At 43.4% G+C, this 4,400-nt stretch overlaps 1 long non-coding RNA gene across 1 annotated transcript; it reads left to right on the forward strand.

Annotated features, from left to right (window-relative positions):
• Positions 1-243: 243 nt before the first annotated feature.
• Positions 244-3,442, forward strand: LOC309538971. The gene is made up of 2 exons (XR_014222564.1): positions 244-430; positions 3,132-3,442. It is a non-coding gene; the product is annotated as an uncharacterized lncRNA (long non-coding RNA).
• Positions 3,443-4,400: the final 958 nt, after the last annotated feature.

Raw genomic sequence — 4,400 nt, forward strand, 5'->3', positions numbered from 1 at the left:
ATTATATACTTTTTAAGGGGGAAATGTAAGAGGCATAGCCATAACTGTGAATTGTATGCAGCTGGGAGCATAACCTGTAGATTTACTGCTATTTTGAATTGTTCTTTTTGCTTGAAATACTGGAAATGTAAGAGAATGATAATCACACTGGGTTACTACAATATGCTTGTCAAAGGGTCATTTTAAAATATTTTAACTTGTTGACAGCCTTCTATTTTATGTTGCAGAAGTTACCATAAACAAGTTGATTAACAGCTCTTGGCAACATAACAGATCATCTTTATCCCTCTGCTGAGAATTATGTACCAACATTAAGTCTGGAACTCCATTGGCTCAATTGGTTGTGAATTATTCCCTCTTATGAGCCAGCTAAATCTATCTTATTTTTCTCTGGCAACTTAATACAGTCAGTTAATCAACAAAGATGGAGGTAGGAGGAAAGAAAAACCCAACCCCTAAAAAATGCAATGGGAGATGCAAAATTAAGTGAGATTAATGGCAAATGCAACAAAAACTTTTTCTTTATTCTAAGTTCTATATAGAAAGAAGCATCATTAATTTGCAATTCCACCTCTCTCATACTACATAAGGGAGTTTTATCTTCTATCACTGAAACTGTGATTACCCCAGACTTTCAAGTATTCAAACTGAATTCATGCATCTCACAACTTCATGCCATAGTTACCTAAGTAGCTGCCTTATACCAAAATCAGGCCTTCTACCTCAATATTGTCTGCACTGACTTGCACCATCATTTGACATCCAGAATCCCATCATTACATTTGTTGCCCTTCCAGACATTAGGGAAAGTTAAACTGAAGCTGGCCCAGTTGTGGCTTGCAGCATGGTTGCCCTGATGATGGAGACACACTAAACCCGAAGGCTGCTATCTCAGCATAGATCCAGGAGAGACTGAGAGATTTATACTTCTATAGCCAACTCCTTCTCTTCATAGTCATTAGCTGGGTTACAAGGTATACCTAGCCCCTTTCTGGCTTCTCCCTCATCCTAGTAAGCAACTAATGTGGAGGTGTCCAATCAACTAGAAGTGTGCTCCCCTGTTGGCTCTGGATTTCCCAGCAAGTCCACCACAACCCCTTCAGAGATGGTTGGGAAGATGTCTTTGAAACTGGGTATCACATCAGCCTCTTCAGAATCCCTCACTGTGATGGGATCTCTCACAGAGTCCCATTGTCTTCTCCTCAGACCTATACAGGGCAACTCATACCAGCTACTTTTCATTGCCAGCCAGCTCAAGGGGTTGTGGGAATGGAGCTACCCTTAGGCCATGATAGATATGTCTTATCTAAGGCTGTCGAGTTAGGCTGTGATGAAGCAGGCAGCTTCATCACAGAAAGAAAGTTGAAGAAAGAAAGTTGAAGAAAGTAACTGGTCAGGTTATCGCATGGCACACTACTGGGAGCCAGAGTGGAGTCACCAGCTAATATAGAAACAGGAGGTTCTCCCAGCTCTTAGGTTTGAAGGACACTTCTGCTGGGAAGTGAAGTTAATGATGATTGTGTTGATTTTCACTGCAGATTTTTGATCAGTTTTTTTGGGGGGGGAAACACATTTTGGCCCTTAAGCACAATTGTTGCCTCGTGTGGGAGTGATGTGAAAAAGAAAGGGAGTTGAGGGAAAAGCTAGGAGATGTGACTATGGAAACATTGTACTTAAATGATCATTCTGAAGAGAAAAGCACATTAATGTGACATTAGATTTCAAGCAATGCCTCCTCCTTCCAGGATCTCAAAAGGTCTGTCCTTTGTACCATCTAATTATAGAGATATGTATCTACATAATGACAGCCCATTATGAAGTTCCTGCTCAATTAAGATTTGGGTCTAGCTCTTCTGTCATAGGTGCAATGTGGTTTCCAGTTCTCTATGGGTCCATCACAGAATGCCCTACTAATTTTAGCACAGCAAGCTCGCATGAAAAGAGTTGATGGTTACTTGTAATTACAGCAAGGCATGGGGGGTACCAACATTTCTTCCATAAGAACTGGGGCTTGGTGATGAATGTTAAAGTGGCATAAGGTAAAGGTAAAGGGACCCCTGACCATTAGGTCCAGTCATGACCGGCTCTGGGGTTGCGGCGCTCATCTCGCTTTACTGACCGAGGGAGCCGGCATCCAGCTTCTGGGTCATGTGGCCAGCATGACAAAGCCGCTTCTGCCGAACCAGATCAGTGCACGGAAATGCCGTTTACCTTCTCGCCGGAGCGGTACCTATTTATCTACTTGCACTTTGACGTGCTTTCGAACTGCTAGGTTGGCAGGAGCAGGGACCGAGCAATGGCAGCTCACCCCGTCATGAGGATTCAAACTGCCAACCTTCTGATCAGCATGTCCTAGGCTTTGTGGTTTAACCCACAGCGCCACCCGTGTCCCAATGTTAAAGTGGCATAAGAGTGCTTTAAATGTATTGTGTCAAAAACCCAGTGCAGAGGAGATCTTTAACTTCAAGTTGGAAATGTCCATTCTTGTGCTTAAGCTTACTCTCCTTTTCTCTCCCCCTCCCCTTTGCAACAACCCTTCAAGCAGACAGCCAATATCATTAGCATATTGAGACAGTTACTTCTGGATTACTTCCACATACCTCAGGTTATAGACGCTTCAGATTACAGATGCTTCAAGTTACAGACTCCGCTAACCTAGAAGTAGTACCTCGGGTTAAGAACTTTGCTTCAGGATGAGAACAGAAATCGCACAACGGCGGTGCGGTGGCAGCGGGAGGCCCCATTAACTAAAGTAGTGCTTCAGGTTAAGAACAGAATGGACCTCCAGAATAAATTACGTTCTTAACCCGAGGTACCACTGTATCTTTTTGCAGTTAATCGTCAACAAACTGTTAAGCTTCCATTTTACCCTGGCAAACCCATGAAATCAGTTGTCTGCCCAATTTCCTCAGAAAGGTGGTTTTATCTGTACAAAATGATTCAAAGGAGTATGTTGGGGGGTGCGGAGGAGAGGGGCACTGAAAGACAATTTTCCAGTTTGCACATAAATAAGTCCTAACAAATCAATTTGGGTGACAAAATATACGTTATAGCAACGCATCCTGTGGTTCATAGGACATTGTACGGAGGTTTGTAACCCAAATATTTTGCTTTCATCACATTTTTAACAGACTGCAAAAGGTCATATTTGCCTATTGATGTATCCTGCCACATGGGAAGAAAATGGTTACTGTCAACATCCCCAGAAGTGTGACTTGAAAGTTATGCATATCCAGTAAGTACATTAAATAACTGCCAGCTATATTGCAGTGAGATGGAGAAAGAATTTCCTCCTCATTCCCAATTTCAGCTGTCGTAAAAGAAACAAATTAGTGGATATAAAACCTTGAGGAAAGAAGAATAAAGAATATAGGATATGGACAACCACACACTTTCTCAGAGAATTGAAGCAGATGAATAATAATAAAAAATAATGCCAAAATGCCCGTGTTTGTTTTATGAGTAAACAACCCTCGCTCCCCGATCCACTCCTACTGGAATGTTTCCAGTAATGCAACATGCCACATATTTCTGATTCTCGGCAAGGGTAAACCTTTTAGTATAAATAATGAGCAGTGTTAATATGAGAATAGGAGAATGGAGTTCAGTACCACATAAAGTGGTAGCACTGGCACCGTGACAGCAGAGGGGAATCTGCTTCAGCAACATAAGCTCAGATATTCTAATAAGGTTGGGAGATGAAACTGGAAATGGTTTAGCGAAAGATGACCTTGGATCCCCAAAGTGCCCTAATGGAATAATCAGGGTACTTTTTGAATGAATTCAATAATATCTAGTTGGGTAATATCAAACTTACTTGTTGGGATTTTTAGGGACTTCAGGGAGGATTTTAATTTTACCTAATGTGGAAAGAGGGACACGGGTGTTGCTGTGGGTAAAACCTCAGCGCCTAGGGCTTGCCGATCGTATGGTCGGCGGTTCGAATCCCAGCGGCGGGGTGAGCTCCCATCTTCGGTCCCAGCTCCTGCCCACCTAGCAGTTCGAAAGCACCCCTAAAAGTGCAAGTAGATAAATAGGTACCGCTTTCTAGTGGGAAGGTAAACGCCGTTTCCGTGTGCTGCGCTGGTGCCGGCTCGCCAGAGCAGCTTCGTCATGCTGGCCATGTGACCCGGAAGTGTCTTCAGACAGCGCTGGCCCCATGCCTCTTAAGTGAGATGGGCGCACAACCCTAGAGTCGGGCACGACTGGCCCATACAGGCAGGGGTACCTTTACCTTTAATGTGGAAAGACTATGACCAAATAATGATGGGTTTTGGATGAGGACTATACCTAGGATGCAGGTGGCACTGTGGTCTAAACCACTGAGCTTCTTGGGCTTGCCAATCAGAAGGTTGGCAGTTCAAATCCCCACAATGGAGTGAGCTCCCATTGCTCTTTCC

Source organism: Podarcis vaucheri, assembly GCF_965113315.1.
Source record: "Podarcis vaucheri genome assembly, chromosome: 8".
Classification (NCBI taxonomy): Eukaryota; Metazoa; Chordata; class Lepidosauria; order Squamata; family Lacertidae; genus Podarcis; species Podarcis vaucheri.